Raw genomic sequence first — 18,103 nt, forward strand, 5'->3', positions numbered from 1 at the left:
TGTGTCAGGCAGGGTTTTCAATATTCAGGTTGAAAAGAGTTTTAGGTGTAACTTGGCATCATTGGCAATAATCTACTTTAACTCAGTTTTCCATAAAAGATGCCACTTTGCTTTTTTACATAACACATGAGAAAATGCCATACTTTCTTTGCCAAGTAAGTATCTTGGCTATACTCCTGTGGCTGGAACCCACGACACACAGAACCTCTGAGGTCAGGTTGATGTCGTGGGTGGGGGTGCTGTAACGTTGCTTAACCACGTGGCTCAGGTCATTAGACTAGATTTGTCTCCCTGGAAAATGCTCCTACAGGCCCACTGCCTCACGGGGAAAAATGACATCCAAACCAGAATCTTAAATTGTCCCTTGCTGCTTTTCACTTTCTCCTGATGCCTGTCAGGCCACCAAGATAAAGAGATCTTCTCCAACCCAGCGCTACTCTTACCGCAAACTCAGCCAGGTGATCCACCTTCAGTTCTCCTAACCTTCCCACAGCTCCTGTTTCCAAGTGCACAACATTAATCTGTACATAGCACATGTTTCCCTCAAATAACTGGCAAATGTCCTTTCTCAGCTTAGTCAGTGGGATCAGATAAACAACTGGAAATTTAGCCACTCCACTCCTCTACCCCATGGAGATTAAGAAAAAATTGCACATCTAGGAACAATATGTGCAAAGGTGGTCTCCTGGCAATTTGCAGCCAATTACAAGTGTACATTGCTTTGCACAATGAATGTGCTACTGAAAAGGTTATATGCAAATCGAATTTTTGTAAATTGAATTATATTTAACATGCACCAAGGGAACTGGCTATTTTAGGGACACCAAAGTTGAATCTATTTTGTGGAGCAGGGAACCCTTTGTCAAGTAAATTACCATCCTCCAATTCATATATTCTTTGATAAGGTCAGGTTTTATTATTTTGGACCTTTTTGAACTAGAGCATACCTACAGTGTTAAGATGGTAATAATAAGACATTCAGAGTCTTCGCCAAATTCCAGATGCAAGAGAAGGGGAGAGTGAAAACTAACTTTGATTCTCCTCCTAAAGGAAAGGATGAACTAGAAAAAAGGGAGGCTTTCCAGCATTGATTTGATGGGATTCTCATGGTGCTATTGTTACTTTGGGGCTCTCTGTGCCCCTGTTACATAAGTTCATTCTGAGAAGGCAGGCTCTTAGACTAGTTAAGTTCTCAAAGTAACATCCAAAGCCTTGTTACCGCTTAAGCCCTCTTATCGCAGGGCCTGAGGCCTGTCAAATTTTTAAGGGCCTAGCAAATGTCTGAGAACTAAAAGAACACAAAAGAAAATTGCAAATCAAAATTAATAAATGTTTAATTAAAGATCTACAAAATGTAACATCATGTCAACTTCATTAATTGTTAAGTTTGGTATTCATGAAAATTTAATTACCTAAGAATTAGAAAGGAAGAAACAAAACTCATTATTCACAGCTGCTATAAAGGTCCACATAAAAAATCCAAAGGAATCTATTGACAAACTGTGTTAGTCAATAGAGGCTGGATTATGCTGTGTTAACAATTAATCCTGAAACATCAGCAATGTAACACAACAGCAGTTTATTTTCTTCTCATGTAGTCTGTTGAAGTTCTGAGGGACTCTACCATGCAGTCATTCATCAACCCAGGCTCTTCTATCAACACCAGGTATCCACACCTGTTTCAGCAGGAGAAGAGAGAGAGGAAAAAAATCATATAGGAGCTTTTCACCACCTCAGCCTGGAAATGACCCAGATCGCTTCTACTCCCATTTCATTGGCTTCACCTGGTCACATGTACCCTAACTGCAGGGTACCTGGGAGGTGTAGAGGTTTTTGTTTTGTTTGGGGGTTTTTGGTGTGCTTAGGGAGACCTGGTAATGTCTACCATGTGAACTATTAAATGAATAACAACTTGGCAAGATCCATATACCCAAATTAGTAGCATTACTGTACATCTGTAACCATTAAAAAATGTAAGTCCAAATAGATGCCAACTTAAAGTGGAGCAAAGCCGTGAGAAAAAAAACTAACAAAAGATATGCAAATCTTTATCAAGATAAATTATAAAACTTTATTGAAAGTAAAGATAGCAATCCTCTCCAAATTAATCTATAGATTAAATGCAATTTGACCTAAACACAGAGTTTTCAGTGGTGGTTAGTGAGCTGATTAAGTTTTCACCTGGGATTTTTCAAGTGTTTATAATACTGCTAGAGCATAGGTCAAGGCCACTCCAAGTATCACAAGCAGGTAAGGTAGCACAGCAGAAGAGGGACAGGCAGAGATGTCTGCAGAAACAGTAACAAAATGATCCAAAAGATGTCCTGACTCAGAGTGCCAAGCCCACTAGAGGTAAATGAAAATTGCCTTCTGGTTGTGGCTTGTCTGTACAATCTTTTCAGTTCAAGTAGCCTAAGACCTAGGAGAGTAGAATAAGATATGGAGGATGGGAAGAGGAGGCAGATTATGAGGGGGAAAAAAATTGTAAAAGAGAAATCTTTACATTTGACCTTGATTCTTAACCACCTACACATAATAAAGGTACAATGGACCTATTCATATTACTTATATATATTTGTTGAAGTGGAAAAATCCATACATATATTTCCTCAAGGGTCTGAACACTTGCAAATCACTAGCTACATAATTCCTTTCACCTATATGTAACTTAATTAGTCAAGAAGTAGGTCTTGGAGATTTCTCCACCTTCAACAAATAAAACAAAATTTCTCTAAACAGATATACACGTGATTTTCTTTCTGATCCCCATTAAATCAATGACAGTGAACAAAGTGGCTCCTTAGTGTTTGCTGTGAAGTCATTTGCTTTTAATGCATGTCAGGTAATCCTAAAAACAAATTCCACCAACCTTTGTGGGGAATCTCAGACAGATGCTCAGCAAGAATGTAAAGAAGCATTTCCACAGAGAACTGTGTGCCTTACACCCCCACAGTAGGCTACCGTTAGAGCAGGACAGGGACAATATGCCTGGGTGGCTGTTTATCTTCCTCTCACACAAGTCCGTATCAACAGCAATAACCTGAGAAGATCAGAGAAGCCTCAGAGACCTTTCAGAGGCACTCCTTTGTTCATTTATTCTTTCATATCAAATCTTTATCAAACACTTAATATGCACAAGACACTGTGTTAGGCTCTGGGCACCATCTATTCACAGATTTGCAAAGTTTTATAGTTTGTTTTGTTTGTTAGAAGCACCAGCAAGGACACAGCACCTCTCAGAGGGAACTGTTCTACTTGGCATTGGAAATTGTGGTGTGGCTCAGCAGGCAAAGTAGATTACTAAAGATTACTACAGTCTAAGGGGTACTAAGTTCTCATTTATTCCAGAATGTCCATGGGACCTCAATCTGAATATATGAAATATGGGGGAAATGCCGTCTCTTCAGGGTATAATAATGGCACATTTCTAGCATCAATGATGGTTGCAAATGTGGGACAGGAAAGGTAGTCTGTGGTGGAGGGAGGCTGGAGAGCCATGGGTTCACCTGTGGGCAGGATACATGAAGTTATTCAGCCTTTCTGTGCCTCATTTGCTTATTTGTACACCAGAGAAGACAGTGCCCTCCTCAAAGTTTATAGTCACAAATAAGATACCATGAGAGATTTCTCAACACAATGTCTGGCACATGGTACATTCCCAGATAAGCACTGAAGGAACCCTACAAATGAAGGAATGGAAAAGTAGCTCATGTAGAAGCTGGAGAATGGAACAGAGCATCAAGAACTCCAAAGAGGCAAAAGCAGGGTGTCTTTTTCTTTTTACTTGCTCTCTTTCTCTCTGCCTTGAGCTAAGGTGGGCCAGAAGGGCTATTGTGGAAAGACCCAATACTGAAAACGTGGCTTTTCTGTATTAATGGGGACACACGAGAGGAAGATGATGCAGTGCTTTCTGAAATTGCTCAAATGGGATAGTCCTATGTCTATAGAAATTTCAGAATTTCACATTCTTCATTAAAGATACTTATATTGAAGCAGTTGCCCTACTTTTAGTTTCAAAATGATGCTTGCTGTTCACCTGGGCCTCTTCAGGAAACCAGGCCACTAAGATTTCTTCCAGTAGCCTTATGAGTGTGTCCAACCACATTCTCGCCTTCCTCTCTCCCCTGTGCCTTGCTTACCTTCCCACTCATAGTCACAGCTTGGGGCAGGGGTGGGGACAGAGAGCACCACCAGGTCACGTACTCCAGACTCAACCCCAGATGAAAAGCTTTGAGAGGTGACTGCAGCTGTCTTTGAGGAGCTTGAACTCTGGTCTCTCTTCCCTCCCAGCTCTGCTCTCCACATAGTTTGTAGAGTTGCTGTGGAAAATGATTCGTATATCTGCAAACACTTCAGAAGTCAGTCATCTTTAAAATGACTTCAGACTAATGACTGAACATGTCTTAGTTCCTGTTTACTGATCTGTAAAATGGAACACAATTCCTTTGACTTTCAGTGATAGAACAAGATAATGTAGAAAAAGCACCAGCCACAAACTTGGGGCGAAGGAAATGTTAATGCTGATTCTCAGTAGCCTACAACCTTCTGATCCTCAGTTCATCCTATAGAATGAATGAATGGCCACTGTTTTCTTCATCAGCATAAGGCAAACTGGAAAGAGATAATGTCATGGATCTGTGAGACCCAGGAGCATCTGTGCCTTGGGGACAGCATGTGGAAGGCATTGGGGGAACTGTAGGCTCTGGCCTGGGCCCAGCTGTTCTTTGTGGGGCTGCCACCGTGGGTAGAGTCCTAAAGGGGGTACTCTTTCCCATCTCCACCGAGAAACTCTCACTTGAGTCTGTGGGGTGGGCCGTTTGCTGCTGCCCTCTCACTCCTCACTGCCACTATCCCTTGGAGAAGGTGCTTTGAGCAGATTCTCCCCATCAAATCGTGGGTGTGGACTCTTGCTATGGTCATTCACTTTCTACCTCTCAGCATGTCCACAACCTTAGTGACAGGATGCACAGAGTCTAGGTTTACAGTGAAGGTCTTTTAAGAGTCTGGATGTCTTCCAAAAATACATGGAAGAGTTTGGACCAGTGGGGGAAACACAAGCCTGCAAATCTGTACTGCAGCCTTTAAATTAGGGAGCCAAAATGCAAAAAAGCAGGGTCATGTTCCAATGCATTGGGCTTCTCAGCCAGGAGGGCACCTGTAAAGATGTGTTCATTCCATTTCTCAGTCTGTTTGAAATCTTGAGCTGCATTTTCTGCATCATATAAACAAGTCCTTGTTCTCACCATTTCCCCTAGCAGATGAAGACTTGGGAGTTATTAAGAAAAGAAGCTCAATTGTCCCCCTTGGCTTATCATTACTAACCAGGCAAAAGAAAGCTTCAGACCACCATTGATTTAGATTAGCCCCTTCATTTCAATATTATTAATTACTCAAGTTAGCATACAACATGTCAACATCAAACTCCTACTTTTTTTTTTTTTTTTGGAATTAACTGTTTCAATTGCAATGGCATAGCTACACCTGCTTTCTTTCATGCCTCTGGGACCAAAACAGAAATGCCTCAAAGATAACAGTTTTAACTATCAGAAAACAAAGTTATTAGAATGGGGACTGACAGGTCACTCCTTTCATGGGAGGCCAGCAGGTTAATCTTTTGCAGTGACATTTCCATAGTAACTTAACATTTGCCAAAGTTCTCCATTGCATTCTGTGCAAAGTAAACAGAAGGGTTAATTTAGTTCTCTAATCTCTTGTTATAAGCCTAATTATTTTACATGTCTTCATTTCATTAATGAATTGCTGCTTTTTACATGCAGCTCCTTCCCCATTGCTTTTGTTTAAACCTCCTGGTGGGAAGGGATAGATTAATTTTGTTGTGCCTTAATGAAACTGTATGCTACATTAGATTTAACCATTTGGCATGCACTGCCAACATCACCATTATGCATAATGAATTATTTTTTGTGAGTCCCAAACTACTGTAGACCTTCAGTGTTCTCCTTCAGATATTGTGACTATGCAACGGGCAGCCACAGGACAAGAAACTCAGTCATGGCCCCTTGGTGTCTAAGGAAATTGCCTTGTGGCTTTTTACTTTATGTCACCTGCACCGGAGGGTCTAGATTTCCCCTTGCCATAGGGGACCCAGATACCCAGTTGATTTCCATTAAGCATCTCAAATGAAACTAGCAAGTTGATTTTGAGGTTTTAGGGGCAAAGCATGGTGCTAGGCACTTTGAGGCAGGACAAAAAGTTGTTTGGGCTTTGTTTTCACAAACTTGTTTGCTTAAAACAACAAGGATTTGTTGTTGCTCCTGTGTCTGCAGGACATCTGGGGTCTTCCTGGTCTAGACTGGGCTTGTCTAATAGCTCTGCTTCAGGCTGCAGTGTCTAACACCTCTTTTCCTCGGGACTCCATTTTCCTTCTGGGAGCAGCAGACAAGCCAAAGTCTCCTCTTCTCATGTGGATGGCAGAAGCTCATGAAGGCAGGAGGAAATGTGCAAGGCCTCTTAAGCCTTACTCTTGCAAATGACACAGTTACTTTTACCCATTTAAAGTTGGCCAGTGCAAGTCACACGGCCAGGTCCAAAGTCAAGAGTTTGGGAAGAATTGCATGAGTTGGTCACTACAAGAATGTACTACAGGGACTAGTAAATAATTGGAGCAAGCAATTAAATTGTTCATAAGCTTCTAAGGGTTAACTAGATTCTGAGTGTGGCCACCCCATATTTTAAAACTGGGGCCATTTAATCTCACAATTAAGGGCAGCCCTAGCCAAGACCAGATCTTTCAGTTCCCTGCCTCAGCACAAGACTAGTTCCAGAGTCTGGGCATCTCCTTTTATCTTCTAAAGATTTCTTGACTTCACCTGCCTCACTCACCCTCTCCACTGCTCATCATCTCTCAATTGGCAGGAGTCCTCATTATCATGACGAGGACGTGACTGGCACCACATCCTCATCATCTCTTAATTGGCAGTAGTGTCCCAAAGCTCCTTCTTCAGGTCCCTCGAACCTCATGCCCCAGTAGTATTTCCCATCACCTCTGGGACAAAAATCTGATTTTTTAAACACAGTATATAAGGTGTTCCATGTTCTGACTGTTCCCTGTCCAGCCTTATTTCTCTTCCTTGCTGTTATGGCAGATTAACCCCTGGGCAATTGCATAGACACCTGCCTCTATCACATTCCTCATTCTTTAAGATTCAGCTTGGATGTCATTATGATTTTGCCCATATTGTGTAGCATATATTCTGATATATATAGATATAAATAATTATATATGTACACACACAACATGTTTCACTTTTTAAAAGACTTATCTTCAGCCTGATTAATAATGCGGAGGGAATAATAGACTTGATTTTTTTCTAATGCATAGTAAATGCATTTATCAAAATTGTACCCATCCGTATACCCCCAAAGATCATCCTGTGTTCCCCATAACTACCCCCTGCCTTTTCAAAACAAGGGAAAGCCATCTGGCTGTTTAAAATCATAGAGCTGGAGAGGGCTCTGAGAGGCCAATCATTCTGTCTTTGGCAAGTTCACTGCTTAAATGGCATAATATTTAAGTTGTTAACATTTATTGAATGTCTCTTACTTGACACTGTTCTACATAACTTGGAATGTAGTCACTCATTTAATCTCATAATAACCTAGGAGATGGCACTAAAATCATCTCTATCTTGCAGAAGAGAACATGGAACCTCAGAGTGATTAAGTAACTTCCCAAGACCACACAGCTAGTAAGAGTGGACCCCTATATTCAAACCTTACCATATGGCTAGAGTCCATGCTCTTACTCTATACATATAATATCACCTCTAGGAACATTTAATGCCTCCAGTATTCTACAGGTGAGACTGTCCTCAGCACTAGACTTTGCTGCAGTGCAAGCTGTTCTCACTTGGGGAGGAGTGAGTGGACCAGAAGGTTGGCAAGAGACCTGGAAAAGGTGACCTCTTGGAAATGGCAATTCAGTAGTCTGTGATTCTCTGGTCTTGGTTTAAGATGTTCTTCAAGCCAAGTTGGTATCATTTATATAGAATCCTCAGCTGCTGGCCATTTTTGCTATCTTGTGAATTTTTTGTCTCTAGAGATAGTCTGAACTTTCCATCTCTGAGAAAGAAAGCTTTAGAACCAAACCACTCAATTTCTGCCTGAAACCCTTAAAGTGCAGGCCCTGTTGAGTATAGCAGGGGCCTCTGTTTTTTCTACAGAAGAACCTCAAGACAAGGTGCCAGGGCTCCTGCTTCATGCTATCTATGCTTTATTCGCCCTGTGTTATTAAAAAAAAATAAATCCTAGCTTGAATCATTTCTGCACGTGATTGGGATTTTTGCGGAACCTGTGCATGTCAATTAAGCAGCTCATTCTTGTCACATGCCTGTCACATTCACTGGGAGCCTGCGTGTCACAGCTTTTGAAATGACACAGCCCAGATGCTATCGATCAACTCAGCATCTCTTGGAGAAACCCACGCTCAGCTACAACTCTGTGGGTGATAAACAGAATGGATGCCCCATCCCTTGATAAAGTATTTATATCTACAAATGTATAACTCAAAAGGAATTACCACCAATATTCTTTTAATTGGAAGTATCTTTCTTCTTCGTAAGTAGATACGTGCAAACTCCTTTCCCGCAGAAGCCATCCATAGAAAAGGAACATGTGTGTGAGAGACAGGCTGTTTAATCTTTCCCTGTAATCAGCTCCCCCGAGCCTGAATGCTGAGTCTGTAAAAGTAGCAAGCCCAGGCCGCTCTCCTGCTAGAGACTTACTTGGCCTGCCCCACCCCTTCTTCCTGACTTTGGCAATGAGAATCCTTGTAAAGCCAGCATTTTCCACCCTGAAAGAGATTCTCCATCAAAATCAGCTGCTCTAGAAAAATAGAGCTCAGGCGAAGCAGCTTTTCTGATCCCATTATTGATAAGCTCTTAGAGCTCATCAATGAAAATTAGAACTTGTTAATCCTGTACATTCCCCCCCCCCTTGATTTTTAATTACAGAAGAAAGAAGTAACGGATAACTTCTGGGGCAGCAGAGACACAAAGGCTGTCAAGAGAAAATTAAATTTACAGTCAGAGAGTTTTGTTTTCTCAAGTGTCCTTGTAAAATGCAAAAAAGGCTCCTGGCATCACCAAGGCAATTCAGCTGGCTTCCTAAACTGGCAGGGTTTTCCTCGAAGAAGCCCTCCTTCGTTTGCCAAGAGAGTGTATTAATGACAAGAACTGGACCTAAAGGGAACTCATTCAGAAGAAAACTGCATTAAAAGAACATTAGGGTGATGTTTTAAAGTCTGATTTAAACTCACGAAAGCAAAGAGATTTATTGTCGAAGCCAAATCGCTGAGCTTCTGCGCCCTGCCTGGTAATGCATTCTGATTGGAGCACAGGGGATTGAATCCGTTCAGAAACATCTCTCACTGGGCTGGAGCTGCTGCTGGGGTAGAGGAAGATAGCCATAGGGGGAAATGGGCTGGGGCAGCCACATTTCTAAAGGCAGATGGGCTAACATCCCACAGGGGCCCACCCACCAGGAAAGCAGGGGGAAGGGCACTGCCAGCCTTGACAGTAGCAGGCAGCTTAGCCACCTTTGAGCTTCCTATGGCTGCTGGGGGGCCACTCCCTGGGGAAGCTGGAGGCTTGGCAGGATGGCCCAACACCTCTTCTCTGAGTCTTCAGCCCCTCTTGCAAAGCTTCTTTGCTGACCCCTCCTGCTAGCAAATAGACCCACAGCAGAATGGCTACCCTGCTCAGTCTAATCTATTGCTCGATTTCAGTTGACCATACTCTGCTTTGGGATAATACAGTTCAGGTCCCTTACCTGTGTTACAGGCCTGGACTCCGGCCAAAAGGCAAGCTGCTTGCCATCTTGTCAGTCAGGATCCGATTTCCAGATTAGAAGTATTAATACCAGGGTTGGAGAGGCACAGTGGAATCCCCCTGGAAAAATCAAAGAAAACAGCCTCAAGCTTGTGCTCTTTCCTCCCCTCCTAGTGCAGGGGTGTTCCCAGAGTACTTTTCACCTCTCTGGATGCCAGCTTTTGGAGTTTACCCCTCCATAGCATCCTATTCCCACACTGCAGTATGGTGTGGTGCTTTTTCAACAAGGCCTTGGCACTGATTCCATTTCAAGCTTTTCCTGGTGTCCCAGGGCCTGGACCAATATCCACTTCCTGGTATCTGAGCCCCTCTAAGTCTTATGGAATCTTTACCATGTATGGATATAGGCTTGTCTTTTCAAGTGATTGGATTTGAACAGCCAAGCGACTGTATGAATGTAGATACAAAGTAATCTGCTAAAATTAGAGGAGCTGAGAGCATCACACAGGGAGAGACCCAAAAGCCTTGGGAGAAGGCAGAACTGGGGTGTAAGACCAGGAGAGCCCATTGGAGTCAGGACATAAATGCACCTTAAAGAACACGCTGGGCAGTAGGTCAGGAGTTCAGACAATTAGCAAGGGCTGTGTGATCCTTTTATCATGGGTCCATTTATTCATATGTAGAGTGCTTCACAGCTGTCACTGAGGATGAAGCTATATAAACAAACATAGGAAATGTGCTAAATAATATAAAAGCTAGAATACAAATTATAGGTAGAAGCAACTGGGGAAAGGGCTGGGGAGGGCTTCCTAGAGGCTGTGGCAACTAAATTGGGTCTTGCAAGGGAAACAGACATTTACTAAGAGGGGAAGAAGGTAGAAAGTGGGGGTGGGGTGAGGTGAAGCCCAGAGCCTAACCTGGCTGGGGCGAGTGGCCAGTTCCCTCTGGGTGGGAGGGAGCTGTGAAAGAAAAGACAAGAAAATCTTCAGAAGCATCATTGCATAGGTTCTCTGTGTCGTGCTAAGAAACACTATCTCTTGCAGCCAGTAAGAAACCATTGAATAGTTTCTGAATAGCTTCTGAATGAGGGTCAGTGATAAGTCTGACAGTTTCCTGCAGCTTCTGAATTTGTACTAGTGTAAGGTAGCTGAAAACCCACAACTGACCATATTGCTCCTCTGCTTGGGTTAAGAGGAAGAGAGACTGGAGGGGGTGGGGGCACATTAGTTTAAAGGCTGTGATGAAAGTTGTGAACTTCCTCCCCAGAAAACTGCTTACAAGTTCACAATTTTTGCATATGATTTTATGGATTTCTTGGACCCCCTAAAGCCCACCTATAAACTCTAGCTTGTAAGCCCTCACTCTAAAGGTATTTGTGTGAAATAATTGCTCTCTAGGGAGAATTTCATAGTTTTTAGGAGATGTGTGCAGCAGTATTTAACGATGGTGTGTCAGATTGCCTGCAACTTACTTTCAGATAGTTGACAGCAAATTTTTAAGTGAGTGTGTGTATGTTGTGGGGAGAGAGACTGGGAGAGAAAGTAGGGGGAAGCAATTGAGGTAAAAACAGTTCATGAATCTAGGGGTAGAGTATATTGGTGTTTATCACAATTTCTTTTAACTTTTCTATGCATTTGAAATTTTTAAAAATAAGAGCAAAGTAAAATAAAACCCTCCGCTCAAGGTAGAAGCAGCAAAAATGAATATAAAGTGATGAATTTTATTCATTTATATTCCTTTACCATATCCTGTCTGAATACCTGCTATAGTTGTTCAATATTTAGTTGGAACAATCAATAGGACTTAGTGCCTGACGGGAGGTGGGGGGAGATGATGGAGGAGGCACAGTTAAGGAGCCCGAAGTGGCCAGGGTAAATGACAGGTAGTTCAATTAACATAGAGATGCAAAGGCAGAAGGGCAGCAGACTGGAGGAGGGGAAGATGAGTTTGATTCCATGAGCAGCATTTTAAAAGGAGTGTTGATGAACTTGAATGAGTCTGGGGGAGAGCCACCAGAAATCAGGGGAATTAAGACAATGGTATATGATAAATGGTATGGATCAGAGAAAGGGAGAGATTTTGGAGGAAATGAGGGTGCATGATAAGTCTGACAGTTTCCTACAGATATGAAAAATACAAGAGGGAGTTCCCGTCGTGGCGCAGTGGTTAACGAATCCGACTAGGAACCATGAGGTTGCGGGTTCAGTCCCTGCCCTTGCTCAGTGGGTTAACGATCCGCTGTTGCCGTGAGCTGTGGTGTAGGATCCTGCATTGCTGTGGCTCTGGCGTAGGCTGGCGGCTACAGCTCCGATTTGACCCCTAGCCTGGGAACCTCCATATGCCGCGGGAGCGGCCCAAGAAATGGCAAAAAAAAAGACAAAAATACAAGAAAAGTTGTAGACCTGATTTATGAGGCCTAAGAGGGGTTCCCTTTTGGAAGATGGGTGACAGTTACAGGGCAAGATTGGGCTCAGGGTGTAGAGGGAGCTTCATTCCTACTGCGCTGCTGGACAACTCTGCACCAGGCTCTGGGTTAGGCACGAGTGCTGGCGAACGTCAAAGATGAGCAGAGCAGGGCCTCTACCTCCAGGAGCACAGTCACCTCTGGGCAGAGAAGTTTCATTGCTTGACACAGACCTCTAAGTCTTAGAAAACTTATAGTGTCTACTCAGTGTCTTTCCATTACATGCAGGCACTTAGAAGGACCCAAATCACAACATCCACAAAATTCATAAGGTTCATTTGTGGCAAATAGAAATCCCAGCTGTCTGAGGTAAGTGGCTGTTTTCAAAATCACATGGTCCCTCCCCAAGCACCCGCTCATGCCTCCAAACACACATGCCTCAGAGGACTGGCCTTCTCAAGTGACATTTAAACTTGACCTTAAAAGAAAGGTAGGAGACTTCCAAGAGGGAAAAAAAGGAAGATGTTCCAGATGAATGAAGTAGCAGAATGAAGCTAAACCATCCCGGCCATCCTTCGCAGTCCTCTTTCAGGGAAATGGGTTTGAGAATTGAAGGAAAACCCAGAAAATAGAACCCTAGTTTCTTCTAGGGTCTTGTCTGCTGTATCCTGTCCTGTTCTATACCAGGGCTATTTATTTATCTCCCTGATTGTAGTGCTTGACTGCTGGTTGACAGCTGTAGGGTAAAGCCCAGGAGGAGTTCTCTTCTGGAGGTGTCTGAATTCAAGTACCTGCAAGATTTGGCAGAAGCCCCCAAGTCTTATTTTGTTTTCTCTCTTTTTCCCTGCTGTCCCCCAACTAAGCCCAGAAAGAACTGTTTGACCTGTGTCCCTCCCTTCCCCAAAACTGCTCTGGCTGCTTCCCTCACTTCTCAAAGGAAGAAAAAGAAATTGCTTTTAAAAATTCTCAGTAGATAGGACACTGCATCATTGATACTTCCTCCTCCTCCACATCTCCAGGGCTGACATGTTTGGAGCCAGGCATCTTGTGAGTTCTTTACATGCATTTCATCCTCATAACAGGCTTACGAGGAAGATATAGTTAACCCCTTTCTACAGATGAAACACTGAAGCTTAGAGTGTTGAAGTAACCTGTCCAGGGTCACTGGGCCAGGATGTGAGAGGGCAAATGGTGGGATCCATAAGGAGTAGATTCCAGAATAAAAATCCACAGGCCAGCTGCACTGTCTCATTCTAGAGGGCTTCAGTGGATTCTGAAAATGTAATAAATACCAACATAGTGATACTGTGTTTCAGGCTTTGTTCTAAGGACTTCGCATATATCAATTCCATTAACTTCAAAACAACCTTATGAGGTCTGCACTACTGTATCCTGGGATAAACAAAATTAGACACAGAGAAGTTAAGTAAGTTGCCCAGGGTCAGAATTTTCACTCAGGTGGTCAGCTCTTACCTGTCTTGCTACGGCACCATGCCTAAAAAGAAGAGCACACAGAGTATGCATGTATGACTCACAAGGAAGGATCTTTTTAGGAATGACACACCCAGGCTGGACTCAAGACACCACACTCGCTGGCCAGAGATGGTCTGAATGGCAGGAATGTACACCTCCCTTTGCAGTCATCCTTGTCCATGGAATCCCACACAGTGCAAGAAAGGAATCATAAATGTTTTCTGAACTATTGAGAGAGCTTAATTTTCAAGTATTAATAATGTGAAACTCAGGAGAAACCTGTTCATACTGTGAAAATCCTGTAAGATATTAAGATTTTTTTAATTAGCATAGTTACTTTCATAGGTAGAAAGGAAAAAAAATCCTTGCTCCTGGCATTTAGTCATAGTTTTATTATCTCAGCCTCAATACAAAGCATTTTGATACCTTTCTCCCCCTGCCATCAGTATAAAAGAGAATCACTAATTTGTATATGAAGAAAGGGAAGAAGAAAGAGAGGAAGGCAGGATAGACAGAAGGAGGGAGGGGATGGAGAGAGGAAAACTTTTTTCTTAGATTGAACTATGAGAGCATGAAAATGAGAAGATAATCTGATGACTTGAAATTGACCTTATTGTTTCCCTTTATGAAGTGGTTGTTTTTGCCTCCATAGGAAATATTTTGATTTAAGATTTTCCTTGTATGTAACTTTCCTTACATCTTAGAGTGGTTTGTCCCAGGGTGATATTTGAAATTTATTTACAGTAGGTTTGGCTAGGGCCCTGACCAGTCAGAGCAGGTGCCCCTTGGTCCATGTTGCAACCCTGTCAGTCATTGATCTGGAGCTTTAAAATAAAACCAACAGGAAAATAATATAGTGGTGTATCACTCCTCTCAGATCACTTTCTCTAAGATTTAAATAATCTAAAAACCCAACCAGGAACCAGGAAAGCTCAGCAAAAAGAGAACCTGAGCAGCTTCGCTTCATGGATCTAGAAGAAGATCTGCATCTCAAAGCCCACATGCTCTGTTTACAGGAGAGTCCACAGAATCCCTCACAGAGTTTCAATGCCAGTGGTTTTGACTTTAAAACCACCTTTAATGTTTGCCTTGTTTCCATCAATCAGTAGACTGGAAGCTGCAAATGGAAACTACAGGGGAGAGGATTACTGCTGGAGACAGGATACATTGATAACAGGAAAAAGAGACAAGGAAACACAAGAGTAGGGGGGAAACCGCCAGAAACAGACCTAACTCCAAAGACACAAGGACCTGGGTTTATTTAGCTCAGGGCAAATAGTACCATGCAGCCCAATCAATACCCCCAGAAGGCAGAGTTATCAGTTATACATGCTGATGACTCTGGACCACCTGGAAAAAAGTGAATTTGTGTTCTGGGTGAAAAATAAATAAAGATGAATGCAATCAACAGAGAAATTTTATATACAAATATCAAAATTCTAAAAGAAAAAAAAATAAGTGATCCTTAGAAGAGTAGCTTGTTATGTAGAAATATGTCTTATGAAGCAATTAATATTGCTTTGTTTACTTTATATGTATGCTCCTATACATAAAATACATAAGAATAGATTATTCCATTGAGTAAAGGAAATGACATTATCTTTGAGAACGTTGACTACTGAGTTTTAGAGTGAGTTAATAATCATAAGGTAATAAGAGGGAAAAAATTGTATTTTCCAAAATTCCATGGAAACTAGAATGATCCAGGTTGGTCAAGACGAGCTGTTCTCTACAGAAAATGGCTGGAGAGGATGGGAAATACCCCTCCGGGGCTGGGGCCAGGGCTTCACAGGTGTATGAATTCCATGTTGCAAGCCTATGTTTTGGAAGATAGTGGGACCTGCAGAGTGACAGAAAGCTGAGAGGTGCAAGATCCGATCTCTTCTCAAATGTGAATCTCTAATCAACTTACCAGATTATCAGTATTTGTGAGAGAAGGTGGGGGGTTTTGATGCGTAAAAAATAGCTCAGGAACCATTATTTCTATATATTAGCTAGCTGGACACAAAATTAAGCTTGGACTCATGGATTTAGAAGTAGTAGGGAAATACAAGCAGAAGTATAGTCATGAACTTGTAGGAATTGTAAAGAGGACTGATGGGTTTAGATTTGGAGGATTTGAACCAATTTACTACATTTCTAATGATCGGGGCTGGGGGAGCTCACTGGAAATCTGGATCTTTCTCTGTCTCCCCCTCTCATGTATGTATGTTGCGTGGGCGTGTATAAATTTTTAACAACTAATAGTTATCAGATACCTATGGAGTGACGGGTGCTATGCTTTTACATTCATGGTTTCACTTAATCCTCAAACCCACTTTCATGAGGTAGGAATTATTATAGTGAAGATATTGATGCTCAGAGAGGTTAATTAGGTTGCCCAAAATCAAAGTCACACAGCCAAAGAATGGTTATAATAAAGCATTCCTGCTAAGCCCTAAACAGATTTTTAATGCATCAGGAAAAGCTGCTGTTCTTTATTTCCAAACCTGTATTTCCTCAAATACTCAGGGTGTCTGTCTCCTGGTTGTCAAGTTACTAAACCTTAACAACATGAAGAATTTTAATGTTCCAAGATTTCAATAGATCTGGAGTTTATGTGGGAAATTGAAGATGCAGGTTTAATGTGGGACAGGAAGGACAGCCATATCTTGTAGATTTAAGTCGTTTGCTGTGTATTCATGTTCGGAGTCATTTTCCTGTGCTACCATCACTGACAGAGATAAAGCATGAATGATATCGAGTTCACGGGACTGATATCCATCAGCAGCAGAATTTATTCCAGCCTCGTAGGAATAAATACAAGGATGTGCTGATAATTACGTCTTGATACACGAAAGGGGATATAAAAACTCTTTCTCAGTTTGTCTAGTGCACTATGAATAATGTCCATGTGTTTAAAGGCAAAATATTTAAAGCTCTATTGTTATTTTCTCTCTCTCTCTCTCTCACACATACACACAACTTTGCGAGAAGCATGTTTTCAATATTAACCAGGAATGTAGAGTTTATCTCACAGTTCGATGCTGCCTTTTCTTTTCTAACCGGCATAAATTCCTGGTATTTAAATGCATCAGAGACACTCTACCTTCACTTTGAAATGAAAGAGCCTTACAGAATGTCAAACAGAGCCCTTGTTTCCTGACTTCTGACCTAGCTCAGGGTTTTTTTTTTTTTTTTTTCTTAACATGACTCAGACAGGCTCTTGGAGGCCTAGAGATAAAAAGCCCTGTTAGAAGTGCAAAATATGACTATTATTACCTCCTTTAATAAGGCTTCATGCCAATTTTTCAAATGACTAGAATCTGTTTGCTAATTATTACTCTACAGCTTCTGCATTCATTTTCTTTCCCTGAAGGAGCTTGATTCCAATGAAGATGAAGGGAGGTGCTAAAAAGTGTGTTTACTGCCATCTATGGGATGTAGCCGGACTACCATGGCTATGGCTCTCCTTCCCATGTAACGCAGTTAACTCTAGTTACAAAGCTACAGGGAAATGTTCAGGTGCTGTAGGCACAGGCGTTACACTGAGCCCCGGTATGCAAATACCACTGAAAAATCATTTGTTTAGTTTCCCAGCAGTGTAGGTTCACATTGCTGCTTTAGAGAGTGAAAGAATATGTTTTCCTCTGTTCAAGGCAGTCATATTTCTGTGTATAGTAACATATGGGCACATGGACTTTCGCTCATTACTAAGGGTTCTAACCTGTGGTTACCATCAAGTGTTCCAGCAGAGAATGCTAGAACTAGGAATTCATTTGCTAGATGATTCTGAATATTCCAAAGAAGGCCAGGAACCAGGAAATGATAAAGACATCTGAACAGCCAAAATAGATGTAAAGCACATTTGCTGTGGTTCATGAACTCAAGAATCAGGCCTCTGGAATTCCTGTCATGGCGCAACAGTTAATGAACCCTAGTGTCCATGAGGACAAGGGTTTTTTGGGCTTTTTTTTTTTTTGTCTTTTTGCCATTTCTTGGGCCGTTCCCGCAGCATATGGAGGTTCCCAGGCTAGGAGTTGAATCAGAGCTGTAGCTGCTAGCTTACACCACAGCCACAGCAACGTGGGATCTGAGTCGCATCTGCGCCCTACACCACAGCTCATGGCAACACCAGATCCCCAACCCACTGAGCAAGACCAGGGATCAAACCTGCAACCTCATCATTCTTAGTCGGATTCATTAACCACTGAGCCGTGACAGGAACTCTGAGGACAAGGGTTTGATCCCTAGCCTCACTAAGTGGGCTAAGGATCTGGCATGCTATGAGCTATGGTGTAGGTTAGTAGTTACAGTTCTGATTCCACTCCTAGCCTGGGAACTTCCATATGCCACAGGAAGAATCAGGCTTCCTAGGTTATTACAACAGATTCTATTGTCTTGGTATCAGAAACTCCTATTATCAGAGGCAGTAAATTACAAGATGGGGCAGGAGTTT

At 42.2% G+C, this 18,103-nt stretch overlaps 1 long non-coding RNA gene across 1 annotated transcript in view; it reads left to right on the forward strand.

Annotated features, from left to right (window-relative positions):
• LOC102167681 overlaps positions 1–18,103 on the forward strand; it is a 238,825-nt gene that overhangs the window by 149,535 nt on the left and 71,187 nt on the right. The gene's annotated exons all lie outside the window — the stretch shown is intronic.

Source organism: Sus scrofa, chromosome 16 (assembly GCF_000003025.6).
Source record: "Sus scrofa isolate TJ Tabasco breed Duroc chromosome 16, Sscrofa11.1, whole genome shotgun sequence".
NCBI classification, from domain to species: Eukaryota; Metazoa; Chordata; class Mammalia; order Artiodactyla; family Suidae; genus Sus; species Sus scrofa.